Raw genomic sequence first — 16,270 nt, forward strand, 5'->3', positions numbered from 1 at the left:
CTAACCGCCCCCCCTCAGGTCCTCAAATGCTGGCCTACTTGAAGTGCCTAAAAGAATGTGCACAGAAAAATATGGTGAGGCAGCTTTTTTGCTTCTACGGCCCAACAGCCTGGAATAAACTTCCATTCGAGCTCAGACACGCACCCTCTGTAGACATTTTTAAATCTCAACTCAAGACTCACCTCTTCACTCTTGCTTTTAGTTGAGTTTTACTATATGCACGTTCCTACCCTGCCCTGACTGATTTGCTGCATGTGGTGTTTTTATTTGTTTTTATTTATTTTATGTTCTTATATTCAATTTTGTTCTTTGCCATTGTTCTTTCAATTTCAACTACTTGTGTTTTATTGTATTCTATTTTTGTGTCCTGCCCTGTGAAGCACTTTGAGCTGCATTTATGTATGAAAGGTGCTATGCAAATAAAGTTTATTATTATTATTAACAACAACAGCCCCTTCTTCATCAGACTCTCAATCCAGAGCTATTTACAGTAAGCAAGAACAATACATGGGGAATTCATCAAATACATGATGGTCAGATAAAAGTGAGCGCAGAATCGCTAGGAACCTCGCGGAAAGTTTTGCCCTCCCTTGAGCACATATTATATCTACTTTATATGTCTATGGCCATTATTACCTTCAGGTTGTTTTAAAGGTTTTATGACATTCATTTTCATTTATTTTTCTTTTTGGTTTCATGACCTCAATTACACCCAAAAAACCTGAACTTTGAACATTCAGTGGATTTTCTGTGGTCTGAAGTTTTCTTTGGGGTTTTTTGGGCCTTTTGAGCTACAATGAAAACAGGCAACACAGTGAAACAGTGACATCTGCTGGCAAATCCCATTTACATATATGGGATTTGCAGTAAGTGATGTCACTTACTGCCGGCAAATCAGAGCACCTTTTTGAGCCAGAAACCCCCAGATCACAGAAAATCTACTGAATGTTAAAAGTTCATGTTTTTTGGGTGCAATTGAGATTAGAAAACCTAAAAAAAAACAAGAACAATTCCAAAACCTTTTTTTTAATGTCACAATCCCTTTAAAAGAAAGGAGGCCATTTTGTGTTCTATAGGAAATGGACAGATTGAGATTTGATGGAGTAGAGAGAGAGACACGCAGCTCCTTTTCATCACAGACAAGTCGGGTGCAGTCTCCTCCTTCTCCATGTAATGAACCCATTTTGGTGTTTATATATGTTATGCTTTAGCTATTGAAAAATAGCAGACCTACAAGCTCATAGCGCGCCACTCTGTGGCGCGCTATGAGCTTGTAGGTCTGTTATTTTTGAAAAATCGAAGAACGACTGACATAGAAACATAGCTTTTTCAGAAAACTGTCAGGATGTAGAAGACATTTTTAGAATCTGATCTCAGGTCAGAATGGGTTCACATCACACACACACACACACACACACACACACACACGCATGTACCTTGACTAGTAGTGTGACAGTTCAGACAAACAGTCTCCTCTCTAGGCCACAGAGAACCATGACTCAAGAGAGGCCGAGTGCACAAGGCTGGTTCTGTGTGTGTGTGTGTGTGTGTGTGTGTGTGTGTGTGTGTGTGTGTGTGTGTGTGTGTGTGTGTGTGTGTGTGCGTGCGTGTGTGTGTGTGTGAGTGAGTGAGAGAGAGAGAGCTGTGAGGGGGGGCACCAGTCTCCCAATTAAACTCAACAGTCACAGGGTTAAATACAGTATGATGCCATGTACAGTAACGTCCCCTTCTGCGCACCAGAGATGTGGCCCTACGCACAGATTCCTTCCCAACCACACCAACTGCGGTGCGCGCTCACAGCCGCACACACACACACACACAGAGCGCAAGCAGCCACTGACCACACCAAACACTGCTATTGAACAGAAGCCCTCCATCTTGTCGTCCACTCCACCCACCACATTCACCCCCACAGTGGGCAGAAAGGCACAGCTTGTTGGCCTGATGGGGTTCTTAGGACGGCCCGGGACCGCCGTAGCAGTGGACTCGTTTATCAAGTGCAATTGTGCCCTCCTTGGTGTGTGTGTGTGTGTGTGTATTGTTCTACGGGCCTGGCAGAGGAGGCAACCAGCTGGGCCACAAACGGGGCACCATATCATCGGCCTTTGTTCACGTGTGTGCGCGCGCACACACACACGCACGCACGCACACACACACACTAGAGAAAGACCGGCACATGCCACAATAATAACCCATTCTGAACGGGCACCCATTTTGGTGTCAGCATCATGTTATGCTTTAGCTATTTTTTGAAAAATCGAAGAACGACTGACATTTTTAGAATCTGATCTCAGGTCAGAATGGGTCAATCAGACCAATGTGTGTCCAGTGGAAACCTCGTATGAATCTGATCTCAGGTCAGAATGGGATAAGACTCCCTGCACTCTGTCGTCTCTAGGCCACCCATACTGCTACTACTGTACACTCACCATGCAGAACGTGAGATATAACAGAAACCACTACAGTACATTAAACGTGAAACAACGAATATTCAATACTGCAGTTTTTGAGTGGTGCAACCACTCCAAGGAACAGCAATGTCCGTGTTCACCTATGTATGTGTCCGCCTGTGTATGTGCACCAGAAGGACTATTAGTACCAGTAGGGGGCGCCGTTTGCCAGAAACGGAGAGAGTGATAGTGCTGCACTGTTGCCTGCTAATATATATAACCCATTCTGACCTGAGATCAGATTCATACGAGGTTTCCACTGGACACACACTGGTCTGATTAACCCATTCTGACCTGAGATCAGATTCTAGAAATGTCAGTCGCTCTTCGATTTTTCAAAAATAGCAGACCTACAAGCTCGTATCGCGCCACTCGGTGGCGCGATATGAGCTTGTAGATCTGCTATTTTTCAATAGCTAAAGCATAACATGATGCCAACACCAAAATGGGTGCCCGGTCAGAATGGGATAAGAGAGAGAGAGAGAGAGAGAGAGAGAGAGATAGAGAGAGAGAGAGGAGTTGCAACACTCAGTTCACACGGGTGTGATTTTTATTGTAAGCCTAGTATTTGTAAGTTTTTTGTTTACGTGTACAGTTTAGATGTTGTATTGTGTGTGTTGTGCCTGTAAAAGTACACAGTATGAATATCACCCTTTTGTCCACTATAACTATTCTTTAGTTATTTTCCATCGCTTTAGTTTAGAGATTGCCCGATAATCAGTCACGGTCGACAATTCTGGAGAATCTGGAGAAGCCGATCTTTTACACCATGTAAGTGGTATAAATGTCAATCAGATATAATAGTATAATATCATTTTGCCATCCTTGCTCTAGCCCATTCTGACCGGGCACCCATTTTGGTGTTGGCATCATGTTATGCTTCAGCTATTGAAAAATAGAAGAACGACTGACATTTTAAAATCTGATCTCAGGTCAGAATGGGTTAATCAGACCAGTGTGTGTCCAGTGGAAACCTCGTGTGAATCTGATCTCAGGTCAGAATGGGCTAGAAAGCGCACAATGTTCCCATCTAGATCACCGGATAATCAGCAAAGACCTCCGAACATCGCTTATGGTGTCATCCATCCAAAATCAGCGATTCGGTTTTGATATCAATAATAAAGCTTATCAGACGGAACGCTGCGCCAGAAGCAGTTGCCGGTTGGATTCCAACTGGCGGAACCTTCCGTCAGAAGCAGTACATTTGTTTAAAGGACAGCCACTAGAGCAATGACGGAATATAGACCAGCTTGCTTCACAAGCTGGTAAAAAAAATACATTTCCAGCAAAATCAGAAACGGACGGATTACATAAGAGACTGCTGCTACAGGGCGCACAGTAAAGTAATCTAACTACATGGACCCAAATGGATCCACAAGGATGATTTTACTGAGCAGCCAAATGGTCTAAAATATTGGATTTTAAATGATTTTCATTTCAACTGTGTTGCAAATTCAACTATAAACAAAGTGTTCCACTGGCTAACAGAGAGCATTAAAGCCAACACACAGACAAGAGTGCAGGAGAGAGAGAGAGAGAGAGAGAGAGAGAGAGAGAGAGAGAGAGAGAGAGAGCCAGACAGACATAATAAAATAAAACAACACATTAAGGATGCTCCCAGACTACTGATGCTGAAAGAACAGACAGTCAGAGACACACACACAGACAGACAGACAGACAGACAGACAGACAGACAGACAGACAGACAGACAGACAGACAGACAGACAGACAGACAGACAGACAGACAGACAGACAGACAGACAGACAGACAGACAGACAGACAGACAGACAGGCACACACACACACACACACACACACACACACACACACACACACACCGTGAAGGTTCTACAAACATGCTGAAATGTCAGCAACACATTTGGTCAAGGCCACTGAATGCGATCAAGGATGCTTGAATGTGCTTGCGTAAACATTTTGTACAGAGTGTGTGTGTGTGTGTGTGTGTGTGTGCACGAGCGCGTCCGTGCGTGTGTGTGTGTGTGTGTGTGTGTGTGTGTGTTTGTGTGTGAGAGGCGTTTGTGGGGGGGAAGCAAATTAACGCCCCTGAGCCACCGAAGATTAACACATACCAGCCAAGGTCACGGTTGTGTCTGCCTGGTTAGTAACTGGCAACAGAAAAACAGCCTCTGGTGTGTGTGTGTGTGTGTGTGTGTGTGTGTGTGTGTGTGTGTGTGTGTGTCATTTCCTGTCAGTGGGTGGTGGGGCAGGCAGACAGAAAGGTGTCCGGTCTTATAAATCACAGCCAGACTAAATGTAGCTCCGCTCCTCTCTCACAGGGAGTCTAATTACAAAAGAGCACGCACCATTTGCACGCACCAGAAGAATTAGCTTTAACCGAAATGCTTATAAATCCAGTTGATGGTTTTGCATATTTTCCTACAGAAACTATAGTAAAATACGCTCACTTCGTGGAGGTGCTGGGTTCAAAAAGTGACATATGAAAAGAGAAGGAAACCCGCACACTCGTATGCTCCAAAATATATATTTATTGACGACGTTTCGAGCCAAGGCTCTTCATCTGGTCAAAACTAGCATATTTTCCTTTAACAGGATGGATATCGTCGGGCGGCACCGTGCCACGTTCAACATGCCCTCCCGTATTGGCATTTTAAAATGTTACAAAGAATGTTTCCTGGTCACTCCTCCAGCTACAAAGCATTAAGTAAACTCCTCCAGCTACAAAGCATTAAGTAAACTCCTCCAGCTAAAGCATTAAGTAAACTCCTCCAGCTACAATGCATTACGTAAACTCCTCCAGCTACAAAGCATTAACCCTTGGAATGCCAGTCCCAATTTTTTTGTTTGGGTAACAAATTGGCATATTTTTAATTCATCGTTTTAACATACAAGAAAGATCTGGTGGATTGAAGAGATGTTTTTTTTCCTTCATTCATTGCAAATGTATTCTCTCGATTCGCCACCAGATGGCGGGAAAGCACCATTATGCTGATTTTGGCTAAAATAGACGGATCTTCCTAAGTCACTTCCGGTTGAACGATCAACAACATCCTGTAGTAGTTTGACCCTAGTCAATAGCTTGGCTGGTCCGGATTGCTAAGCTAATGCTATATTTTTCATAACTAAGTCAAATTAACCTCAAATCAACCCCAAAAGATCGCAAAATATCACATTTTTTACAGCGACGCACATAGACGGCGCGCGTGCACGATAGCGCACGATCACGCGGATTTCGGCCGTTTTTTGGTAAATTACATCCAACATTAGTGATATTAGCGAAAAAATATTAATTTTTGCTCTTTTGACCCCGCGATAACTGATATTGATTGTCATTCCGTTTTTTCCGTTAACGGGAGGTTTAGATTTTTCGATTAATTCCGTTTTTTCCGTGAATTGTAGGCCAAGGGTTAAGTAAACTCCTCCAGCTACAAAGCATTAAGTAAACTCCTCCAGCTACAAAGCATTAAGTAAACTCCTCCAGCTACAAAGCATTAAGTAAACTCCTCCAGCTACAATGCATTAAGTAAACTCCTCCAGCTACAATGCATTAAGTAAACTCCTCCAGCTACAATGCATTAAGTAAACTCCTCCAGCTACAATGCATTAAGTAAACTCCTCCAGCTACAAAGCATTAAGTAAACTCCTCCAGCTACAATGCATTAAGTAAACTCCTCCAGCTACAATGCATTAAGTAAACTCCTCCAGCTACAATGCATTAAGTAAACTCCTCCAGCTACAATGCATTAAGTAAACTCCTCCAGCTACAATGCATTAAGTAAACTCCTCCAGCTACAAAGCATTAAGTAAACTCCTCCAGCTACAATGCATTAAGTAAACTCCTCCAGCTACAAAGCATTAAGTAAACTCCTCCAGCTACAATGCATTAAGTAAACTCCTCCAGCTACAAAGCATTAAGTAAACTCCTCCAGCTACAATGCATTAAGTAAACTCCTCCAGCTACAATGCATTAAGTAAACTCCTTCAGCTACAATGCATTAAGTAAACTCCTCCAGCTACAAAGCATTAAGTAAACTCCTTCAGCTACAAAGCATTAAGTAAACTCCTCCAGCTACAATGCATTACGTAAACTCCTCCAGCTACAATGCTTTTAAAGCCGGCCAATACATTTTCCCTATTTCGACAGAAATCGGTTTGTTCCCAAAAGCAGTGGTGGAAAGAGTACGGTACTCAATAGAGGGTATGCGCATGCTTAACCCATTCTGACCTGAGATCAGATTCTATAAATGTCTTCTACATCCTGACAGTTTTCTGAAAAAGCCATGTTTCTGTGTCAGTCGTTCTTTGATTTTTCAAAAATAGCAGACCTACAAGCTCGTAGCGCGCCACTCGGTGGCGCGCTACGAGCTTGTAGATCTGCTATTTTTCAATAGCTAAAGCATAACATAATGCTAACACCAAAAGGAGTTAAAGTGAATGGCACATCGAGTGGCAAAGCAACATGCAAAGTGACTTTAACATTGTTTAATGCAATCAGATATGACTTTTCTGTGTGGATGTCTGGGGCTGTCAAGGCCAGAAAGTAGTTTTTTGCCACTCAGCAGGCGTTCCTGCATAACTTCCGGTTTGATGATGATGTCATACCCTCTATTGTTTTACTGCAATACAGAAATACTTAGTTACAAGTATAAGTCCAGAATTTCAGTAAAAGTACAAGGGTATTATTGGTGCGTCACATCGAGACACATTGTGCGCTTGTAGATCGGCTACTTCCAAATGGTCAAAATGTATATAGGGCTGAAGTGGTTAATGTATATTTTGCAATAATACGTTAAGCAAAATCTACAAACTAACTATAGTAACTAACATTTTAAAAATAATTGTTAGTGGAGTAAAAAATACAATATTCACCTCTGAAATGTAGTGGAGTAGAAGTAGAAGTACTGGACATTTGACGTACTCGAGTAAAGTACCAAATACCTCAAAATTAAATTAATATCAATATTCATAATAGGATTTGGAGTCCACATTAATCATCTAGTTCTAATCTTTAGATGAGGATTATAGGGCTCATTCTGTTGTTTATCAACGGTCTGGGGGCTCATTCTGTTGTTTATCAACGGTATGGGGGCTCATTCTGTTGTTTATCAACGGTCTGGGGGCTCATTCTGTTGTTTATCAACGGTCTTTGTTGATTAGTTCTTTGTTTACCCAGGGTAACTGGACTAAGGAAAGGAAAGTTACCATGTTTACCCAGCAGGGTAACTGGACTAAGCTCAAGAACTTGTTTACAGCCACGCCCTGCTCATGGAACATTTCATGGTAGGGGGTTCAATGCCTTGCTCAAGGGCACTTCAGCGGTCATCATTTTGACGTGCCGGTCCGGGGATTCGAACTGGCGACCTTTCCGGTATATCAAGACCGCTCGGCAAACCGTTCGCCCCACCGCTGCCCCCCCACCACCGCCCCGAAAGAGGATACAACGTCCAGTGGGATTCACAGGGGCTCCTGGCCTCCTCCCCTCAATCACAATAAAAGACTCAGAGAGAGAGAGAAAGGATAATAAGTCACTAGGAAGAAGCACTCAGGACTTGGTGTGGTCACACTTAGACGCCAACATCACATGATTGTCTCTCATCAAGTAAACATGAGAAGACTGCACTCTGGGGTCACGCACACGCAAAGAGCATAGTTCATAGGGACAGGACACTCATCCCAGCATGGACCACTTTAAAAGCCATCGCCCTCCCGGCTAACGGACTAATAATGATGTGTCTTCAGCCCATGGGATGGGTCTATAAACTGCCTCCAGAGGGGAGCTGTGGCCATTACTATTCTAACCCATTCTGACCTGAGATCAGATTCTAAACATGTCTTCTATACATCCTGACAGTTTTCCGAAAAAGCTATGTTTCCATGTCAGTACGTTCTTCGATTTAAAAATAAATAGCAGACCTACAAGCTCGTAGCGCGCCACTCGGTGGCGCGCTATGAGCTTGTAGATCTGCTATTTTTCAATAGCTTAAAGCATAACATAGTGCTTTCCAAAAGCAAAAGGGGTTTCCGCCCCAAAATGGGCTAAGCATTATGAAAGAACATGAATCGACAGATGAGACACGGACGACATGTTCTGACCAAAGAATGTGACGATACGATTGTGGAAAACGCAGACCACAGCCAAAGGACTCCACGTCACAGCTGGAAGGAACGTCTGCTCTGTTGCAATACGCACGCATGCAGCGCCAGGACTCCATATATTTTGGATAGAGTGCAGTGCTTTTGAGGGGGCGCCCTCCTATGCGCGGCATTGTGTGTGTGTGTGTGTGTGTGTACCACGAATGTGATGATTTGATTGGCCCGAGCACGGAATGTGATGTATGATGATAAGAGTGGCCCTCACTTCACAGGAGTGTGATGTTTGAGGGGCGCTAGCCCATCCTACATCCAGCTTTTAGTTACCGTCCACAAACTTCGTCTTAATCCATTTAAACCTGACAACACCAGATTCTACAAAATGTCTTCTAATCTGAATCCCTAACCTGAAAAACCTATATTTCTGTCAAGGACCCCCAGAATGATCTGCATTTGGCCGCGGCAAATATTTGAGTTAAAACATTCGCTCTGAAAGAATATATTATATTCAAAGATTTGCGCCACATTTTCAATGCATTTTCAAAAAATAGCAGATCTACAAGCTCGTAGCGCGGCACCAAGTGCAGCGCTACGAGCTTGTAGATCTTCGCTAATTAAAAAGGGCGAGGTCGCGCAATCATTGTGATGTCAGAATAAGCCAGCTCCATATATGGAGATCTAGGGGTGATCAGTGCCCGTTGGGGGGGTGACGAGCAGAGGTGACGAGGTATGATGGATAGTCTGATGCGAGGTTACTCTGTGGTGGGAAATAAATAATACAAGTAGTACGGTATGATACAACAGAACCGTCTGTATCTTGTAAGTTGTATTGTATTGTATGTAAGAGGCAAACTAATATTGTTTATGCCGTTTGCTTTGATGGAATAATTGATTGAACACATGTGTACGGCTGTACGCTGTACTATGATTTGATTTGGGTGGTGTGTACTTCTAAATAAAGTGTTAGTGATTATCATGCATTATAGTAAACTAATACCATATTATACTAAAAAAGAATAAGGATGAAGGGGGAAAAGAGACCTTTTTACAGTGCAATGTTTCACGTTTACACATACAAATAAATCACACAACACAAACAACTATTTAGAACACACCCAACCCAAATCATATTACGGCGTAAACATGTTCAATCAATTATTCCATCAAAGCAAACGGCATAAACAAAACAATATTAGCCAATTCTGAACGGGAACCCATTTTGGTGTCGGCATCATGTCGTGCTTTAGCCATTTAAAAATAGCAGATCTACAAGCTCGTATCGCGCCACCGAGTGGCGCGATACGAGCTTGTAGGTCTGCTATTTTTGAAAAAAATCGAAGAACGACTGACATAGAAACATAGCTTTATCAGAAAACTGGTCAGGATGTAGAAGACGTTTATAGAATCTGATCTCAGGTCAGAATGGGTTAGTTTGCCTCAGGCTTACAAGTTAGCTACAAGGCTGCATTCTGTCGCGAGTGTCAAGCTGTCGTTCTCTTGTATTATCTCCCACTGACGGAGTGACCTCGCATCTCGGAGGACAGCCAAAAGACGGGCAGTGTCGGTAGGCTAATCAGAGGCAGGCGCGGCGTTACCGTGCCTACGCTCGGAAGCGAACGAGATTCACGTGTGTGTGTGTGTGGAACGCGTGTGTCAAATTTGAAGTCTGTGGGGGCGAACGGTTCTCGAGTTACGTGGATTACAGACGTACAGTACAGACAGAGTCATGGTGCATTTATATTAGGATGACACCCGTTGGCATAAGGCTCTGGTGATACTCACCCAAAGACTTCTTAAAGATGATGTCTGGATTACATTTCTTTATGAACAGCAGCGAGATCCTCATTATCCCAATAGAGCGTCGCAGTCCCTCCCCCTTTCAGAACAACGAGTGGCCCAGGAAATCATTCTCCATTCATTTTCTCCATAGGCTTTTCCTAAAGTATTTATTTAAAGACGGTTACGCCGCGGACAAAGCCAACTCGGAGCGTGACAAATCATGACAATGAACACAATGTTTTGGGGGCCGATCAAATAAGAAAAACAACAAAAAAGTGCAGTTTTTTTTCTACTTTCTAATTATTTGTTTGGCCCAAAACATTGTGTTTATTGTCATGATTTGTCACGACAAGAGTTGGCTTTGTCCGCGCGGCATAAACGTCTTTAAATAAATACTTTCTGAAAAGTCTATGAGGAAAATTATTTTCCGGGTCTCTCGAGGGGGCGGGACTGCGACGCTCTCTATAGGCTCTTGCACGAAACAGTCGCTTTTGATTGGACAAAGCATTTTTTTCTGACTCCTGCATGGCTTAGCCAATGGAACCCAGTTCAACCCACCCAACCACCATCTTGTCTGCTACGCAAATATAGCCAAATCCGGGGAGAGAAGCTAATGGGGGCAAAATAGCCAAGCCAGCAGCTGTTGATTTAAAAACATCTGGAGACAATTTAATTCCCCTCAAACGTCTAAAATCCACATCACAATGATCCAGTTGTTGCCGGGGATAAGTCCCTCTTCAACAGATTAAAAAAATAAAATAATGAAATACTAGAATATAGGTCAATTTGATCAATATAATCCTCATCTAAAGATTAGAACTAGATGATTAATGTGGACTCCAAATCCTATTATGAATATTGATATTAATTTCATTTTGAAATTGGATGTTACCTAATAGGACATTTAATGTCACATTAAACCGATTAACTTTGTCTTTTTTTATATTCAGCTATTAAGTGTCGATTTTTGTCTTACACAAACATTACATTCCCATTGACAATTAATGGAGAATTTACGTCATATTGAGCAAATCGGCATGTTACGTCATGGTGATGTAATGATGAGAGCGCCCCTCACTTCACACGGGTGTGATTTTTCATAACGTACCGGTATTATGCCTAGTTGTTTTTTTTTTAACCCATTCTGACCGGGCACCCATTTTGGTGTTGGCATCATGTCATGCTTTAGCTATTTAAAAATAGCAGACCTACAAGCTCATATCGCGCCACCGAGTGGCGCGATACGAGCTTGTAGGTCTGCTATTTTTGAAAAATCGAAGAGCGACTGACATTTTTAGAATCTGATCTCAGGTCAGAATGGGTTAATCAGACCAGTGTGTGTCCAGTGGAAACCTCGTATGAATCTGATCTCAGGTCAGAATGGGTTAATATATTTTGTCATATGATGGTGTCGCACAAAAGTAGGCGAGCTACAACTTCATACTCTTGAGCTTGTAGATCTAGTTTAACTATATCTTAGCTGTCTGTACGGAGTGACATGGATTGCCAGACTGAAAGTGTAAAAGTGTGTCTGTGGGGTTTATGAATATTTAACCAATTAACCCATTCTGACCTGAGATCAGATTCTAAAAAAATTCTTCTACATCCTGACAGTTTTCTGAAAAAGCTACGTTTCTATGTCAGTCGTTCTTCGATTTTTCAAAAATAGCAGACCTACAAGCTCGTAGCGCGCCACTCGGTGGCGCGCTATGAGCTTGTAGATCTGCTATTTTTCAATAGCTAAAGCATAACATAAAAGCCAACACCAAAAGTGGTACCCGCCCCAAAATGGGTTAAAAGCTATTTTCTTACATGACAACATTGACATTACATGTAGATGTGTGGCCAAACTGTACAGTGGAATGCTCTGCCAGCACTTTTTTTATTTATTTTTTATTAAGCTTAAGCAGATACAGGCTATGGGAAAAATACATTCAAAGAGACTATCAATGATAGTCTGTGTAAACTGAATGTTGGATGAATGACACAGTCCTTGAGCTCTGTTGGACTACAGTCACAGATACTGAGGAGGGGGTTTGTTCAGCCTCTTCTTGAAGGCGTGAACACTAGCTAGATGTAATGAACTATATTGCTTCTCATTCATCCGCCAGCAACAAAGTGCGTTTACAGTATGTGACGTGTCAGTGTCACTATAGACAAAATATTATTATTTTCCCAACTGAAAAAGTGATGAGACAACCCGTTCTCTTGGTTGAAAAGCATGCCTCGCCATTTCTGTCAGGCGATAATAGGACTCGTCGCGTGGTGACACCGTCGGGGAGTGTCGGCTCGGCGAGGCATAAATCAGAGCTCAAACAAACGCTGCAGATTCTTGCGGCGTTGAGCGGTGAACGTTATGCCTCTGACATTTCACTGAACTGTAGACGAGAACGGAACGGTAATCTAATGGAGGAGAGTGGTTGATGGAGAAGCAATTCAATTGTTTCCCCCTTTGCGTATTAATAAAAATGCACTTCATCTCATTTTAAGCATTGTGTTATGGTTTAGCCGTTGAAAAATAGCAGATCTACAAGCTCATAGCACTGCACCGAGTGCCGCGCTGGGGGGGGGGTCCCTTGAACAACATATTTTCAGATGGGGGTCGGCGGCCAATGACATCATTTTTGGGGGTCCGTGATATGAAAATGTTTGAGAACGACCGACACAGAAACATGGGTTTTTTTTCAGAAAACCGTCAGGATTTAGAAGGTGGTCTAAATGGGTTAATGGATCCATTTGTTTTTGCCTTTCTGAGAACCTGTGGTCTCCAGACCTTTTTCTATTTTGTACACTTTTCCTCCATTTTGTTCCTGGGAGGCTGAGAGGAGGGGAAGAAAAGAGGAGGGTGAGTGAGGGGTTTAGGGGAGAAGCAGGCCGTTGTTGTTGCTGGAGCCATGATGTAGCAATAGAACAGAAAAAAAAAAAAAAAAAGTAGAAAGATATTCCAATGCTGAGTAAGCAACAGTGAGAGAGACAGAACAAGCAAACAGGGGGGCGGGGGGGAGGACAAGGAAAGAATGACAGATCATAGGCTCAAAATGGAAACCTCCCAAACCACTGTATTCTCATCTCACCCCCCCCTCCCCCAACCAGAAACTAAATATGGAATCAGACAGTATCAATTAAAACCTGTATCATTCATTATACCAGACAAGTCAACAGTCAACACATTCCTTTATCGCATTCCTGACCTGAGATCAGATTCTTTAAAAAAAATGTCTTCTACATCCTGACGGTTTTCTGAAAAAGCTGTGTTTCTATGTCAGTCGTTCTTTGATTTTTCAAAAAAATAGCAGACCTATACAAGCTCGAGTGGCGCGCTATGAGCTTGTAGATCTGCTATTTTTCAATAGCTAAAGCATGACGTAATGCCGACACCAAAAAGGGGTTCCCGCCCCCAAAATGGGTTATTTCACACTACTTGCTTTGCTTTCAGCATCCATCCCCAAACCTTAACCCATTCGGACCGGGCACCCATTTTGGTGTCGGCATCATGTTATGCTTTAGCTATTGAAAAATAGCAGATCTACAAGCTCATATCGCGCCACCGAGTGGCGCGATACGAGCTTGTAGGTCTGCTATTTTTGAAAAAATCGAAGACACTTTTAGAATCTGATCTCAGGTCAGAATGGGTTAATAATGAAACTGTCAGGATGTAATAAACATTTTTAGAATCTGATCTCAGGTCAGAATGGCACTCATTCTGCACCCAGATTCTGTCTAAGAGGTCCAGGTCTCAGACAGTTGAGTGTTCCATCTACTGTAACTGAGAACGTTCAAATGGAACCAAATGTCCTGACTCCTGTGTAGCTCTCTCTCACTCTACCATTACATAATTATTTTCAGCATCATTTTCTGGTTCATTGACAGTTACAGAGAGCGAGAGAGAGAGCGAGAGAGCGAGAGAGAGCGAGAGAGCGAGAGAGCGAGAGAGCGAGAGAGAGAGAGATAGAGAGAGAGAGAGAGAGAGAGAGAGAGAGAGAGAGAGAGAGAGAGACGTTGTGGCATGCCATGCCGCAAAGGGCCATGCTTGGCTCGGATTCAAACCCAGGCCAGCTGCAGCCTACATACTGTACATACAGTGTACTGTACTGTACATACTGTACAGTGATGATGGCTAGGTTTAGGGCTAGATGTTAAGGAATGGAAATGGTTTGATCTGGAATTCTGTTAAAGAGGTAAGTATAGCCGTTCTTGGATGTGTGTCCTAAACAGAGACAAGTCTCCATTTCTGCCTCTCTGTTCCACCCCCACACACCCCCTGAATCTCTCCTACTTCCCTTCCATCTCTCCATACCCCTCTCTCCTTCCATCTCTCCATACCCCTCTCTCCTTCCATCTCTCCATACCCCTCTCTTCCATCTCTCCATACCCCTCTCTCCTTCCATCTCTCCATACCCCTCTCTCCTTCCATCTCTCCATACCCCTCTCTCCTCTCCTTCCATACCCCTCTCTCCTCTCCTTCCATCTCTCCATACCCCTCTCTCCTTCCATCTCTCCATACCCCTCTCTCCTTCCATCTCTCCATGCCCCTCTCTCCTTCCATCTCTCCATACCCCTCTCTCCTTCCATCTCTCCATACCCCTCTCTCCTTCCATCTCTCCATACCCCTCTCTCCTTCCATCTCTCCATACCCCTCTCCTTCCGTCTCTCCATACCCCTCTTCACCAAACCCTTCCATCTCTCCATACCCCTCTCTCCTTCCATCTCTCCATACCCCTCTCTCCTTCCATCTCTCCATACCCCTCTCCTTCCGTCTCTCCATACCCCTCTTCACCAAACCCTTCCATCTCTCCATACCCCTCTCTCCTTCCATCTCTCCATACCCCTCTCACCAAACCTTCAATCTCTCCATACCCCTCTCTCCTTCCATCTCTCCATACCCCTCTCTCCTTCCATCTCTCCATACCCCTCTTCACCAAACCCTTCCATCTCTCCATACCCCTCTCACCTTCCATCTCTCCATACCCCTCTCTCCTTCCATCTCTCCATACCCCTCTTCACCAAACCCTTCCATCTCTCCATACCCCTCTCTCCTCTCCTTCCATCTCTCCATACCCCTCTCTCCTCTCCTTCCATCTCTCCATACCCCTCTCCTTCCATCTCTCCATACCCCTCTCCTTCCATCTCTCCATACCCCTCTCCTTCCATCTCTCCATACCCCTCTCTCCTTCCATCTCTCCATACCCCTCTCACCTTCCATCTCTCCATACCCCTCTCCTTCCATCTCTCCATACCCCTCTCACCTTCCATCTCTCCATACCCCTCTCCTTCCATCTCTCCATACCCCTCTCCTTCCATCTCTCCATACCCCTCTCACCAAAACAGCCCTCTCTCCTTCCATCTCTCCACACCCCTCTGACCAAACAGCCAGGAGGTTGTCTGTGGACTTCCATTAAGATCTGTGTGTGTGTGTGTGTGTGTGTGTGTGTGTGTGTGTGTGTGTGTGTGTGTGTGTGTGTGTGTGTGTCCAAAGACTAATCAGACTAGACCACTGTCACAGTTAATGATCATGACCACAGACACACAGCAGCAGACTGCCCTGGAGTCAGGAGAGAGGGTTTTTGGGGCGAGAGAGGAGATGGTGGCCTGACACAGAGAGAGAGAGAGAGAGAGAGAGAGATGAGTGTGGGGGGGGGGGGGGGGGTGTATGTGCGAGCGTGCGTTGGAAACTGAGCGAGGTTGGTGAATGGAAAACATGAAGCCTACAGTAAAAAGAGACAAACTTTGAGAGCGAGGGAAAGGATGAAGTGAAGATGGCAGTACAGTGTACAGTATATGGGACGAGAACGAGATGCAAGGGGTGGATAATATTATATTAACCCATTCTGACCTGAGATCAGATTCTATAAATGTCTTCTGCATCCTGACAGTTTTCTTGAAAAAGCTATGTTTCTGTGTCGGTCGTTCTTCGATTTTTCAAAAATAGCAGACCTACAAGCTCGTGAGCTTGTAGATCTGCTATTTTTTC

General features: G+C 43.8%; 1 protein-coding gene across 1 annotated transcript in view; it reads right to left on the minus strand.

Annotated features, from left to right (window-relative positions):
* fscn1a (fascin actin-bundling protein 1a) overlaps positions 1-16,270 on the minus strand; it is a 39,066-nt gene that overhangs the window by 20,924 nt on the left and 1,872 nt on the right.

Source organism: Protomyctophum parallelum (assembly GCF_964188405.1).
Source record: "Protomyctophum parallelum genome assembly, chromosome: 13".
Classification (NCBI taxonomy): domain Eukaryota; kingdom Metazoa; phylum Chordata; class Actinopteri; order Myctophiformes; family Myctophidae; genus Protomyctophum; species Protomyctophum parallelum.